This window comes from Amblyomma americanum, chromosome 3 (genome assembly GCF_052857255.1).
Source record: "Amblyomma americanum isolate KBUSLIRL-KWMA chromosome 3, ASM5285725v1, whole genome shotgun sequence".
In the NCBI taxonomy this organism is placed as follows: domain Eukaryota; kingdom Metazoa; phylum Arthropoda; class Arachnida; order Ixodida; family Ixodidae; genus Amblyomma; species Amblyomma americanum.
In genome coordinates, this window is record NC_135499.1 from 36,005,453 (window position 1) to 36,020,989 (window position 15,537).

Genomic DNA, 15,537 nt, shown 5'->3' on the forward strand with positions numbered 1-15,537 from the left:
GATCAGCTGACAGCGTTCCAGGTTGTCAAACGAAAGGTGAGTCCACTTCTAAGGTTGCCGCCGGCATGAAGATGGGAAGCATTGATCCATTACAGACACGTCGGTCGCATCGTCGCGTCAGCACGCCATCCTTTTGGTGTCAGGAAAAGCCCAGCCGAGGAAGCTGGCGTCATCAAACCAAGCACAGTGACGAGCACCTGATAAAATGCGAAGGGTCAGAGCAAGATCCCAACTACGGTGGCGTGACCTGACGTGTCTAAGATGTTGGCGCTCTTTTCTCTGTACGGATCAGCTGACAGTGTTTCAGGTTGTCAAATGAAAGGTGATTCCACGGTCAAGGCTGCGGCCGGCTCGAAGATAGGCAGCATTGATTCATTCCAGACGCGTCGGTCGCCGTCGTTGCGTCAGCACGCCATCCTTCCGGTGTCAGAGAAAGGCAAGCCTAGTAAGCTGGCGTCACCAAACCAAGCACAGCCACGAGCACCTGTACAAATGCGAAGGATGACAGCAACATCCCAACTGCGGTCGCGTGGCCCGACGTTTCGAAGACGTTGGCGCCCTTTTCACTGCACGGATCAGCTGACAGCGTTCCAGGTTGTCAAAATAAAGGTGATTCCACGTTCAGAAGTGGCGGTGTAGGTTGCTGCCGGCTCGAAGATAGGATGCATTGACCCAATCCAGACACTTCGGTCGCCGTCGTTGCATCAGCACGCCATCCTTTCGGTGTCAGGGAATGCCCAGCCTAGGAAGCTGGCGTCATCAAACCAAGCGCAGTCACGAGCACCTGTACAAATGCGAAGGGTGAGAGCAATATCCCAACTGCGGTGGCGTGGTCCGACGTGTCTAAGATGTTGGCGCCCTTTTCACTGTACGGATCAGCTGACATCGTTCTAGGGTGACAAACGAAAGGTGATTCCACGGTGAAGGTTGCCGTCGGCTCGAAGATAGGAAGCATTGATCCATTCCAGACGCGTCGTTCGCCCTTGTTGCGTTACCACGCCATCCATCCGGTGTCAGGGGAAGCACAGCCGAGGAAGCTGTTGTCATCAAACCAAGCGCAGTCACGAGCACCTGTACAATTGCGAAGGGTGAGAGCAACATCCCAACTGTGGTGGCGTGGCCCGACCTGTCGTAGATATTGGCGCCCTTTTCACTGTACGGATCAGCTGACAGCGTTCCAGGTTCTCACACGAAAGGTGATTCCACGTTCAAGGTTGCGGCCGGCTCGAAGATAGGAAGCATTGATCCATTCCAGACACGCCGGTCGCCGCCGTAGCGTCAGCACGCCATCCTTCCGTTCTCAGGAGAAGCACAGCCGACGGAGCTGGTGTCATCAAACCAATAGCAGTCAGGAGCACCTGTACAAATGCGAAGGGCGAGAGCAACATCCCAACTGCGGTGGCGTGGCCCGAGGTGTCTAAGATGTTGGCGCCCTTTTGTACGGATCAGCTGACAGCGTTCCAGGTTGACAAACGAAAGGTGATTCCATGTTCAGAAGTGGCGGTGAAGGTTGTGGTTGGCTCGCATATTGGAAGCACTGATCCATTCCAGACGCGTCAGTCGCCGTCGTTGCGTCAGCACGCCAGCCTTCCAGTGTCAGGGAAAGCCCAGCCGAGGAAGCTGGCGTCAGCAAACCAAGCGCAGTGACGAGCACCTGTACAAATGCGAAGCGTCCGAGCAACATCCGAACTGCGGTGGCGTGGCCCGACATGTCTAAGATGTTGGCGCTCTTTTCACTGTACGGATCAGCTGACAGCGTTCCAGGTTGTCAAACGAAAAGTGATTCCACGGTCATGGTTGTGGCCGGCTCGAAGATAGGCAGCATTGATCCATTCCAGACGCGTCGGTCGCCGTCGTTGCGTCAGCACGCCATCGTTCCAGTGTCAGGAAAAGCCCAGCCTAGGAAGCTGGCGTCATCAAACCAAGCGCAGTCACGAGCACCTGTATAAATGCGAATGGTGAGAACAACATCCCAACTGCGGAGGCGTGGCCCGACGTGGCGAAGATGTTGGCGTCGTTTTCACTGTACGGACCAGCTGACAGCGTTCCAGGTTGTCAAACAAGAGCTGATTCCACGTTCAGAAGTGGCGGTGAAGGTTGCGGTCGGCTCGAAGATAGGAAGCATTGATCCATTTTAGACACGTCGGTCTCCGTCGTTGCGTCAGCACGCCATCGTTCCGGTGTCAGGGAAAGCCCAGCCTAGGAAGCTTTCGTCATCAAACCAAGCGCAGCCACGAGCTCCTGTACAAATGCGAAGGATGAGAGCAACATCCCCACTGTGTTCACGTGGCCCGACGTTTCGAAGACGTTGGTGCCGTTTTCACTGCACGGATCAGCTGACAGCGTTCCAGGTTGTCAAATGAACGGTGATTCCACGTTCAGAAGTTGCGTTGAAGGTTGCGGCCGGCTCGTATATAGGAAACATTGATTCAATCTAGACGCATCGGTCACCGTCGTTGCGTAAGCACGAAATCCTCCAGGTGTCAGGGGAAGCACAGCCGAGGAATCTGGTGTCATCAAACCAAGCGCAGTCACGAGCACCTGTACAAATGCGAAAGTTAGAGCAACGTCCCAACTGCGGTGGCGTGGCCCGGCGCGTCGAAGATGTTGGCGCCCTTCTCACTGCACGGATCCGCTGACAGCGCTCCAGGTTGTCAAACGAAATGTGATTCCATGTTCAGAAGTGGCGGTGAAGGTTGCGGTCAGCTCGAAGATAGGAAGCATTGATTCAATCCAGACGCGTCGGTCGCCCTCGTTGCGTCAGCACGCCATCCTTCTGGTGTAAGGGAAAGCCCAGCCGAGGAAGCTTGCGTCATCAAACCAAGCGGAAGTGACGGGCACCTGTACAAATGCGAAGGGTCAGAGCAACATCCCAAATGCGGTGGCGTGGCCCGACGTGTCTAAGATGTTGGCGCTCTTTTCACTGTACGGATCAGCTGACAGCGTTCCAGGTTGTCAAACGAAAGGTGATTCCATGTTCAGAAGTGGCGGTGAAGGTTGTGGTTTGCTCGCATGTTGGAAGCACTGATCCATTCCAGACGCGTCAGTCGCCGTCGTTGCGTCAGCACGCCAGCCTTCCAGTGTCAGGGAAAGCCCAGCCGAGGAAGCTGGCGTCAGCAAACCAAGCGCAGTGACGAGCACCTGTACAAATGCGAAGCCTCCGAGCAACATCCGAACTGCGGTGGCGTGGCCCGACGTGTCTAAGATATTGGAGCCCTTTTCACTGTAAGGATCAGCTGACAGCGTTCCAGGTTGTCAAACGAAAGGTGATTCCACGGTCAAGGTTGCAGCCGGCTCGTAGATAGGCAGCATTGATCCATTCCAGACGCGTCGGTCGCCGTCGTTGCGTGAGCACGCCATTCTTCCGGTGTCAAGGGAAGCACAGCCGAGGAAGCTGGTGTCATCAAACCAAGCGCAGTCACGACCACCTGTAAAATGCGAAGGGTAAGAGCAACTTCCCAACTGCGGTGGCATGGCCCGACGTGTCTGAGATGTTGGCCCTTTTGACTGTACGGATCATCTGACAGCGTTCCAGATTGACAAACGAAAGGTGATTCCATGTTCAGAAGTGGCGGTGAAGGTTGCGGTCGGCTCGAAGATAGGAGGCATTGATCCAATCCAGGCGCGTCGGTCGCCGTCGTTGCGTCAGCACGCCATCCTTTTGGTGTCAGGGAAAGCCCAGCCGAGGAAGCTGGCGTCAGCAAACCAAGCGCAGTCACGAGCTCCTGTATAAATGCGAATGGTGAGAGCAACATCCCAACTGCGGTGGGTTTGTCTGACGTGTCTAAGATGTTCGCGCTCTTTTCACTGCACGGATCAGCTGACAGCGTTCCAGGTTGTCAAACGAAAGGCGATTGCACGTTCAGAATGGGTGGCGAAGGTTGCGGCCGGCTCGAAGATAGGAAGCATTGATCCATTTCAGACGTGTCGGTCGCCGCCGTTGCGTCGGCACGCAATCCTTCCGGTGTCCGGCAAAGCCCAGCCTAGGAAGCGTGCGTCATCAAACCAAGCGCAGTGACGAGCACCTGTACAAATGCGAAGGGTGAGAGCAACATCCCAAATGCGGTGGCGTGGCCCGACGTGTCTAAGCTGTTGGCGCTCTTTTCACTGTACGGATCAGCTGACAGCGTTCCAGGTTGTCAAACGAAAAGTGATTCCACGGTCAAGGTTGTGGCCGGCTCGAAGATAGGCAGCATTGATCCATTCCAGACGCGTCGGTCGCCGTCGTTGCGTCAGCACGCCATCGTTCCAGTGTCAGGAAAAGCCCAGCCTAGGAAGCTGGCGTCATCGAACCAAGCGCAGTCACGAGCACCTGTATAAATGCGAATGGTGAGAGCAACATCCCAACTGCGGAGGCGTGGCCCGACGTGGCGAAGATGTTGGCGTCGTTTTCACTGTACGGACCAGCTGACAGCGTTCCAGGTTGTCAAACAAGAGCTGATTCCACGTTCAGAAGTGGCGGTGAAGGTTGCGGTCGGCTCGAAGATAGGAAGCATTGATCCATTTTAGACACGTCGGTCTCCGTCGTTGCGTCAGCACGCCATCGTTCCGGTGTCAGGGAAAGCCCAGCCTAGGAAGCTTTCGTCATCAAACCAAGCGCAGCCACGAGCTCCTGTACAAATGCGAAGGATGAGAGCAACATCCCCACTGTGTTCACGTGGCCCGACGTTTCGAAGACGTTGGTGCCGTTTTCACTGCACGGATCAGCTGACAGCGTTCCAGGTTGTTAAATGAACGGTGATTCCACGTTCAGAAGTTGCGGTGAAGGTTGCGGCCGGCTCGAATATAGGAAGCATTGATCCAATCTAGACGCATCGGTCACCGTCGTTGCGTAAGCACGAAATCCTCCAGGTGTCAGGGGAAGCACAGCCGAGGAATCTAGTGTCATCAAACCAAGCGCAGTCACGAGCACCTGTACAAATGCGAAAGTTAGAGCAACGTCCCAACTGCGGTGGCGTGGCCCGGCGCGTCGAAGATGTTGGCGCCCTTCTCACTGCACGGATCCGCTGACAGCGCTCCAGGTTGTCAAACGAAATGTGATTCCATGTTCAGAAGTGGCGGTGAAGGTTGCGGTCAGCTCGAAGATAGGGAGCATTGATTCAATCCAGACGCGTCGGTCGCCCTCGTTGCGTCAGCACGCCATCCTTCCGGTGTAAGGGAAAGTCCAGCCGAGGAAGCTTGCGTCATCAAACCAAGCGGAAGTGACGGGCACCTGTACAAATGCGAAGGGTCAGAGCAACATCCCAGATGCGGTGGCGTGGCCCGACGTGTCTAAGATGTTGGCGCTCTTTTCACTGTACGGATCAGCTGACAGCGTTCCAGGTTGTCAAACGAAAGGTGATTCCATGTTCAGAAGTGGCGGTGAAGGTTGTGGTTGGCTCGCAGATTGGAAGCACTGATCCATTCCAGACGCGTCAGTCGCCGTCGTTGCGTCAGCACGCCAGCCTTCCAGTGTCAGGGAAAGCCCAGCCGAGGAAGCTGGCGTCAGCAAACCAAGCGCAGTGACGAGCACCTGTACAAATGCGAAGCGTCCGAGCAACATCCGAACTGCGGTGGCGTGGCCCGACGTGTCTAAGATATTGGAGCCCTTTTCACTGTAAGGATCAGCTGACAGCGTTCCAGGTTGTCAAACGAAAGGTGATTCCACGGTCAAGGTTGCAGCCGGCTCGTAGATAGGCAGCATTGATCCATTCCAGACGCGTCGGTCGCCGTCGTTGCGTGAGCACGCCATTCTTCCGGTGTCAAGGGAAGCACAGCCGAGGAAGCTGGTGTCATCAAACCAAGCGCAGTCACGACCACCTGTAAAATGCGAAGGGTAAGAGCAACTTCCCAACTGCGGTGGCATGGCCCGACGTGTCTGAGATGTTGGCCCTTTTGACTGTACGGATCATCTGACAGCGTTCCAGATTGACAAACGAAAGGTGATTCCATGTTCAGAAGTGGCGGTGAAGGTTGCGGTCGGCTCGAAGATAGGAGGCATTGATCCAATCCAGGCGCGTCGGTCGCCGTCGTTGCGTCAGCACGCCATCCTTTTGGTGTCAGGGAAAGCCCAGCCGAGGAAGCTGGCGTCAGCAAACCAAGCGCAGTCACGAGCTCCTGTATAAATGCGAATGGTGAGAGCAACATCCCAACTGCGGTGGGTTTGTCTGACGTGTCTAAGATGTTCGCGCTCTTTTCACTGCACGGATCAGCTGACAGCGTTCCAGGTTGTCAAACGAAAGGCGATTGCACGTTCAGAATGGGTGGCGAAGGTTGCGGCCGGCTCGAAGATAGGAAGCATTGATCCATTTGAGACGTGTCGGTCGCCGCCGTTGCGTCGGCACGCAATCCTTCCGGTGTCCGGCAAAGCCCAGCCTAGGAAGCGTGCGTCATCAAACCAAGCGCAGTGACGAGCACCTGTACAAATGCGAAGGGTGAGAGCAACATCCCAAATGCGGTGGCGTGGCCCGACGTGTCTAAGCTGTTGGCGCTCTTTTCACTGTACGGATCAGCTGACAGCGTTCCAGGTTGTCAAACGAAAAGTGATTCCACGGTCAAGGTTGTGGCCGGCTCGAAGATAGGCAGCATTGATCCATTCCAGACGCGTCGGTCGCCGTCGTTGCGTCAGCACGCCATCGTTCCAGTGTCAGGAAAAGCCCAGCCTAGGAAGCTGGCGTCATCAAACCAAGCGCAGTCACGAGCACCTGTATAAATGCGAATGGTGAGAGCAACATCCCAACTGCGGAGGCGTGGCCCGACGTGGCGAAGATGTTGGCGTCGTTTTCACTGTACGGACCAGCTGACAGCGTTCCAGGTTGTCAAACAAGAGCTGATTCCACGTTCAGAAGTGGCGGTGAAGGTTGCGGTCGGCTCGAAGATAGGAAGCATTGATCCATTTTAGACACGTCGGTCTCCGTCGTTGCGTCAGCACGCCATCGTTCCGGTGTCAGGGAAAGCCCAGCCTAGGAAGCTTTCGTCATCAAACCAAGCGCAGCCACGAGCTCCTGTACAAATGCGAAGGATGAGAGCAACATCCCCACTGTGTTCACGTGGCCCGACGTTTCGAAGACGTTGGTGCCGTTTTCACTGCACGGATCAGCTGACAGCGTTCCAGGTTGTTAAATGAACGGTGATTCCACGTTCAGAAGTTGCGGTGAAGGTTGCGGCCGGCTCGAATATAGGAAGCATTGATCCAATCTAGACGCATCGGTCACCGTCGTTGCGTAAGCACGAAATCCTCCAGGTGTCAGGGGAAGCACAGCCGAGGAATCTGGTGTCATCAAACCAAGCGCAGTCACGAGCACCTGTACAAATGCGAAAGTTAGAGCAACGTCCCAACTGCGGTGGCGTGGCCCGGCGCGTCGAAGATGTTGGCGCCCTTCTCACTGCACGGATCCGCTGACAGCGCTCCAGGTTGTCAAACGAAATGTGATTCCATGTTCAGAAGTGGCGGTGAAGGTTGCGGTCAGCTCGAAGATAGGGAGCATTGATTCAATCCAGACGCGTCGGTAGCCCTCGTTGCGTCAGCACGCCATCCTTCCGGTGTAAGGGAAAGCCCAGCCGAGGAAGCGTGCGTCATCAAACCAAGCGGAAGTGACGGGCACCTGTACAAATGCGAAGGGTCAGAGCAACATCCCAGATGCGGTGGCGTGGCCCGACGTGTCTAAGATGTTGGCGCTCTTTTCACTGTACGGATCAGCTGACAGCGTTCCAGGTTGTCAAACGAAAGGTGATTCCATGTTCAGAAGTGGCGGTGAAGGTTGTGGTTGGCTCGCATATTGGAAGCACTGATCCATTCCAGACGCGTCAGTCGCCGTCGTTGCGTCAGCACGCCAGCCTTCCAGTGTCAGGGAAAGCCCAGCCGAGGAAGCTGGCGTCAGCAAACCAAGCGCAGTGACGAGCACCTGTACAAATGCGAAGCGTCCGAGCAACATCCGAACTGCGGTGGCGTGGCCCGACGTGTCTAAGATATTGGAGCCCTTTTCACTGTAAGGATCAGCTGATAGCGTTCCAGGTTGTCAAACGAAAGGTGATTCCACGGTCAAGGTTGCAGCCGGCTCGTAGATAGGCAGCATTGATCCATTCCAGACGCGTCGGTCGCCGTCGTTGCGTGAGCACGCCATTCTTCCGGTGTCAAGGGAAGCACAGCCGAGGAAGCTGGTGTCATCAAACCAAGCGCAGTCACGACCACCTGTAAAGTGCGAAGGGTAAGAGCAACTTCCCAACTGCGGTGGCATGGCCCGACGTGTCTGAGATGTTGGCCCTTTTGACTGTACGGATCATCTGACAGCGTTCCAGATTGACAAACGAAAGGTGATTCCATGTTCAGAAGTGGCGGTGAAGGTTGCGGTCGGCTCGAAGATAGGAGGCATTGATCCAATCCAGGCGCGTCGGTCGCCGTCGTTGCGTCAGCACGCCATCCTTTTGGTGTCAGGGAAAGCCCAGCCGAGGAAGCTGGCGTCAGCAAACCAAGCGCAGTCACGAGCTCCTGTATAAATGCGAATGGTGAGAGCAACATCCTAACTGCTGTGGGTTTGTCCGACGTGTCTAAGATGTTCGCGCTATTTTCACTGCACGGATCAGCTGACAGCGTTCCAGGTTGTCAAACGAAAGGCGATTGCACGTTCAGAAGGGGAGGTGAAGGTTGCAGTCGGCTCGAAGATAGGAAGCATTGATCAATTCCAGACGCGTCGGTCTCCGTCGTTGCGTCAGCACGCCATCGTTCCGGTGTCAATGAAAGCCCAGCCTAGGTAGCTGGCGTCATCAAACCAAGCGCAGTGACGGGCACCTGTTCAAATGCGAAGGGTCAGAGCAAGATCCCAACTACGGTGGCGTGACCCAACGTGTCTAAGATGTTGGCGCTCTTTTCTCTGTACGGATCAGCTGACAGCGTTTCAGGTTGTCAAATGAAAGGTGATTCCACGGTCAAGGCTGCGGCCGGCTCGAAGATAGGCAGCATTGATTCATTCCAGACGCGTCGGTCGCCGTCGTTGCGTCAGCACGCCATCCTTCCGGTGTCAGGGAAAGGCCAGCCTAGTAAGCTGGCGTCACCAAACCAAGCGCAGTCACGAGCACCTGTACAATTGCGAAGGGTGAGAGCAACATCCCAACTGTGGTGGCGTAGCCCGACCTGTCGTAGATGTTGGCGCCCTTTTCACTGTACGGATCAGCTGACAGCGTTCCAGGTTCTCAAACGAAAGGTGATTCCACGTTCAAGGTTGCGGCCGGCTCGAAGAAAGGAAGCATTGATCCAATCCAGACACGTCGGTCGCCGCCGTAGCGTCAGCACGCCACCCTTCCGGTGTCAGGGAATGCCCAGCCTAGGAAGCTGGCGTCATCAAACCAAGCGCAGTCACGAGCACCTGTACAATTGCGAAGGGTGAGAGCAACATCCCAACTGTGGTGGCGTAGCCCGACCTGTCGTAGATGTTGGCGCCCTTTTCACTGTACGGATCAGCTGACAGCGTTCCAGGTTGTCAAACGAAAGGTGCTTCCATGTTCAGAAGTGGCGGTGAAGGTTGTGGTTGGCTCGCATATTGGAAGCATTGATCCATTCCAGACGCGTCAGTCGCCGTCGTTGCGTCAGCACGCCAGCCTTCCAGTGTCAGGGAAAGCCCAGGCGAGGAAGCTGGCGTCAGCAAACCAAGCGCAGTGACGAGCACCTGTACAAATGCGAAGCGTCCGAGCAACATCCGAACTGCGGTGGCGTGGCCCGACGTGTCTAAGATATTGGAGCCCTTTTCACTGTAAGGATCAGCTGACAGCGTTCCAGGTTGTCAAAAGAAAGGTGATTCCACGGTCAAAGTTGCAGCCGGCTCGTAGATAGGCAGCATTGATCCATTCCAGACGCGTCGGTCGCCGTCGTTGTGTCAGCACGCCATTCTTCCGGTGTCAGGGGAAGCACAGCCGAGGAAGCTGGTGTCATCAAACCAAGCGCAGTCACGAGCACCTGTAAAATACGAAGGGTAAGAGCAACTTCCCAACTGCGGTGGTATGGCCCGACGTGTCTGAGATGTTGGCGCCCTTTTGACTGTACGGATCATCTGACCGCGTTCCAGATTGACAAACGAAAGGTGATTCCATGTTCAGAAGTGGCGGTGAAGGTTGCGGTCGGCTCGAAGATAGGAAGCATTGATCCAATCCAGGCGCGTCGGTCGCCGTCGTTGCGTCAGCATGCCATCCTTCCGGTGTCAGGGAAAGCCCAGCCGAGGAAGCTGGGGTCATCAAACCAAGCGCAGTCACGAGCACATGTACAAATGGGACGGGTGAGAGCGGCGTCCTGAATGCAGCTGCGTGGCCCGACGTGTCTAAGATGTTGGCGCCCTTTTCACTGTACGGATCAGCTGACATCGTTCCGGGTTGTCAAACGAAAGGTGCTTCCACGTTCAGAAGGGGCGGTGAAGGTTGCGGCCGGCTCGAAGATAGGAAGCATTGATCCATCCCAGACGCGTCGGTCGCCCTCGTTGCGTCAGCAATCCATCCTTCCGGTGTCAGGGAAAGCCCAGCCGAGGAAGCTTGCGTAATCAAACCAAGCGCAGTGACGAGCACCTGTACAAATGCGAAGGGTAAGAGCAACATCCCAACTGCGGTGGCGTGGCCGGACGTGTCTAAGATGTTGGCGCCCTTTTCACTGTACGGATATGCTGACAGCGTTCCAGGTTTTCAAACGAAAGCCGATTCCACGGTCACGGATGCAGCCGGCTAGAAGATAGGCAGCATTGATCCATTCCAGACGCGTCGGTCGCCGTCGTTGCGTCAGCACGCCATCCTTCCGGTGTCAGGGAAAGCCCAGCCTAGGAAGCTGGCGTCATCAAACCAAGCGCAGTCACGAGCACCTGTACAAATGCGAAGGGTCAGAGCCACATCCCAACTGCGGTGGCGTGGCCCGACGTGTCGAAGATGTTGGCGCCTTTTTTACTGCATGGATCAGCTGACAGCGTTCCAGGTTGACAAACTAAATGTGATTCCACGGTCAGAAGTGGCGGAGAATGTTGTGGTTGGCTCGCATATTGGAAGCATTGATCCTTTCCAGACTTGCCGGTCTCCGTCGTTGCATCTGCACGCCATCGTTCCAGTGTCAGGAAAGCCCAGCCTAGGAAGCTGGCGTCATCAAACCAATCGCAATGACGAGCACCTGTACAAATGCGAGGCGTCCGAGCAACATCCGAACTGCGGTGGCGTGGCCCGACGTGTCAAAGATATTGGAGCCATTTTCACTGTAAGGATCAGCTGACAGCGTTCCAGGTTGTCAAACGAAAGGTGATTCCACGGTCAAGGTTGCAGCCGGCTCGTAGATAGGCAGCATTGATCCATTCCAGACGCGTCGGTCGCCGTCGTTGCGTCAGCACGCCATCCTTCCGGTGTCAGGGGAAGCACAGCCGAGGAAGCTGGTGTCATCAAACCAAACGCTGTGACGAGCACCTGTACAAATGCGAGGCGTCAGAGCAACATCCCAACTGCGGTGGCGTGGCCCGACGTGTCCAAAATGTTGGCGCCCTTTTCACTGCACGGATCAGCTGACAGCGTTCCAGGTTGTTAAACGATAGGTGATTCCACGTTCAGAATGGGTGGCGAAGGTTGCGGCCGGCTCGAAGATAGGTAGCATTGATCCATTCCAGACGTGTCGGTCTCCGTCGTTGCGTCAGCACGCCATCGTTCCAGTGTAAGGAAAAACCCAGCCTTGGAAGCTGGCGTCATCAAACCAAGCGCAGTCACGTGCACCTGTCCAACTTTGAATGGTGAGAGCAAGATACCATCTGCAGTGCCGTGCCCCACGTGTCGAAGATTTTGGCGCCCTTTTCACTGCACGGATAAGCTGACAGCGTTCCAGGTTGTCAAACGAAAGGTGATTGCACGTTCAGAATGGGTGGCGATGGTTGCGGCCGGCTCGAAGATAGGAAGCATTGATCCTTTCCAGACGCGTCGGTCGCCATCGTTGCCTCGGCACGCCATCCTTCTGGTGTCAGGGAAAGCCCAGCCGAGGAAGATGGTGTCATCAAACCAAGCGCAGTCACGAGCACCTGTAAAAATACGAAGGGGGAGAGCAAAATCCCCACTGCGGTGGGTTTGTCCGACGTGTCTAAGATGTTCGCGCTCTTTTCACTGCACGGATCAGCTGACAGCGTTCCAGGTTGTCAAACGAAAGGCGATTGCACGTTCAGAATGGGTGGCGAAGGTTGCGGCCGGCTCGAAGATAGGAAGCATTGATCCATTCCAGACGAGTCGGTCGCCGTCGTTGCGTCGGCACGCAATCCTTCCGGTGTCCGGCAAAGCCCAGCCTAGGAAGCTTGCGTCATCAAACCAAGCTCAGTGACGAGCACCTGTACAAATGCGAAGGGTGAGAGCAACATCCCAAATGCGGTGGCGTTGCCCGACGTGTCTAAGATGTTGGCGCTCTTTTCACAGTACGGATCAGCTGACAGCGTTCCAGGTTGTCAAACGAAAGGTGATTCCACGGTCAAGGTTGCGGCCGGCTCGACGGACAAGGTTGCGGCCGGCTCGAAGATAGGCAGCATTGATCCATTCCAGACACGTCGGTCGCCCTCGTTGCGTCAGCACGCCATCCTTCCGGTGTCAGGGAAAGGCCAGCCGAGGAAGCTCTCGTCATCAAACGAAGCACAGTGACGACCACCTGTACAAATGCGAAGGGTCAGAGCAACATCCCAAATGCGGTGGCGTGGCCCGACGTATCTAAGATGTTGGCGCCCTTTTCAATGTACGGATCAGCTGACAGCGTTCCAGGTTGTCAAACGAAAGGTGATTCCACGGACAAGGTTGCGGCCGGCTCGAAGATAGGCAGCATTGATCCATTCCAGACGCGTCGGTCGCCGTCGTTTCGTCTGCACGCCATCCTTCCGGTGTCAGGGAAAGCACAGCCTAGGAAGCTGGCGTCATCAAACCAAGCGCAGTCACGAGCATCTGTACAAATGCGAAGGATAAGATCAACATCCCTACTGCGGTGGCATGGCCCGACGTGTCAAATATGTTGGCGCCATTTCACTGCACGGATCAGCTGACAGGGTTCCAGGTTGTCAAAATAAAGGTGAATACACGTTCAGAAGTGGCGGTGAAGGTTGCGGCCAGCTCGAAGATAGGAAGCATTGATCCATTCCAGACGTGTCAACCTCCGTCGTTGCGTCAGCACGCCATCGTTCCAGTGTCAGGGAAAGCCCAGCCTAGGAAGCTGGCGTCATCAAACCAAGCGCAGTCACGTGCACCTGTCCAACTTTGAATGGTGAGAGCAAGATACCATCTGCAGTGCCGTGCCCCACGTGTCGAAGATTTTGGCGCCCTTTTCACTGCACGGATAAGCTGACAGCGTTCCAGGTTGTCAAACGAAAGGTGATTGCACGTTCAGAATGGGTGGCGAAGGTTGCGGCCGGCTCGAAGATAGGAAGCATTGATCCTTTCCAGACGCGTCGGTCGCCATCGTTGCCTCGGCACGCCATCCTTCTGGTGTCAGGGAAAGCCCAGCCGAGGAAGATGGTGTCATCAAACCAAGCGCAGTCACGAGCACCTGTAAAAATACGAAGGGGGAGAGCAAAATCCCCACTGCGGTGGGTTTGTCCGACGTGTCTAAGATGTTCGCGCTCTTTTCACTGCACGGATCAGCTGACAGCGTTCCAGGTTGTCAAATGAAAGGCGATTGCACGTTCAGAATGGGTGGCGAAGGTTGCGGCCGGCTCGAAGACAGGAAGCATTGATCCATTCCAGACGAGTCGGTCGCCGTCGTTGCGTCGGCACGCAATCCTTCCGGTTCCCGGCAAAGCCCAGCCTAGGAAGCTTGCGTCATCAAACCAAGCTCAGTGACGAGCACCTGTACAAATGCGAAGGGTGAGAGCAACATCCCCACTGTGTTCACGTGGCCCGACGTTTCGAAGACGTTGGTGCCGTTTTCACTGCACGGATCAGCTGACAGCGTTCCAGGTTGTCAAATGAACGGTGATTCCACGTTCAGAAGTTGCGTTGAAGGTTGCGGCCGGCTCGAATATAGGAAGCATTGATCCAATCTAGACGCATCGGTCACCGTCGTTGCGTAAGCACGAAATCCTCCAGGTGTCAGGGGAAGCACAGCCGAGGAATCTGGTGTCATCAAACCAAGCGCAGTCACGAGCACCTGTACAAATGCGAAAGTTAGAGCAACGTCCCAACTGCGGTGGCGTGGCCCGGCGCGTCGAAGATGTTGGCGCCCTTCTCACTGCACGGATCCGCTGACAGCGCTCCAGGTTGTCAAACGAAATGTGATTCCATGTTCAGAAGTGGCGGTGAAGGTTGCGGTCAGCTCGAAGATAGGGAGCATTGATTCAATCCAGACGCGTCGGTCGCCCTCGTTGCGTCAGCACGCCATCCTTCCGGTGTAAGGGAAAGCCCAGCCGAGGAAGCGTGCGTCATCAAACCAAGCGGAAGTGACGGGCACCTGTACAAATGCGAAGGGTCAGAGCAACATCCCAGATGCGGTGGCGTGGCCCGACGTGTCTAAGATGTTGGCGCTCTTTTCACTGTACGGATCAGCTGACAGCGTTCCAGGTTGTCAAACGAAAGGTGATTCCATGTTCAGAAGTGGCGGTGAAGGTTGTGGTTGGCTCGCATATTGGAAGCACTGATCCATTCCAGACGCGTCAGTCGCCGTCGTTGCGTCAGCACGCCAGCCTTCCAGTGTCAGGGAAAGCCCAGCCGAGGAAGCTGGCGTCAGCAAACCAAGCGCAGTGACGAGCACCTGTACAAATGCGAAGCGTCCGAGCAACATCCGAACTGCGGTGGCGTGGCCCGACGTGTCTAAGATATTGGAGCCCTTTTCACTGTAAGGATCAGCTGATAGCGTTCCAGGTTGTCAAACGAAAGGTGATTCCACGGTCAAGGTTGCAGCCGGCTCGTAGATAGGCAGCATTGATCCATTCCAGACGCGTCGGTCGCCGTCGTTGCGTGAGCACGCCATTCTTCCGGTGTCAAGGGAAGCACAGCCGAGGAAGCTGGTGTCATCAAACCAAGCGCAGTCACGACCACCTGTAAAGTGCGAAGGGTAAGAGCAACTTCCCAACTGCGGTGGCATGGCCCGACGTGTCTGAGATGTTGGCCCTTTTGACTGTACGGATCATCTGACAGCGTTCCAGATTGACAAACGAAAGGTGATTCCATGTTCAGAAGTGGCGGTGAAGGTTGCGGTCGGCTCGAAGATAGGAGGCATTGATCCAATCCAGGCGCGTCGGTCGCCGTCGTTGCGTCAGCACGCCATCCTTTTGGTGTCAGGGAAAGCCCAGCCGAGGAAGCTGGCGTCAGCAAACCAAGCGCAGTCACGAGCTCCTGTATAAATGCGAATGGTGAGAGCAACATCCTAACTGCTGTGGGTTTGTCCGACGTGTCTAAGATGTTCGCGCTATTTTCACTGCACGGATCAGCTGACAGCGTTCCAGGTTGTCAAACGAAAGGCGATTGCACGTTCAGAAGGGGAGGTGAAGGTTGCAGTCGGCTCGAAGATAGGAAGCATTGATCAATTCCAGACGCGTCGGTCTCCGTCGTTGCGTCAGCACGCCATCGTTCCGGTGTCAATGAAAGCCCAGC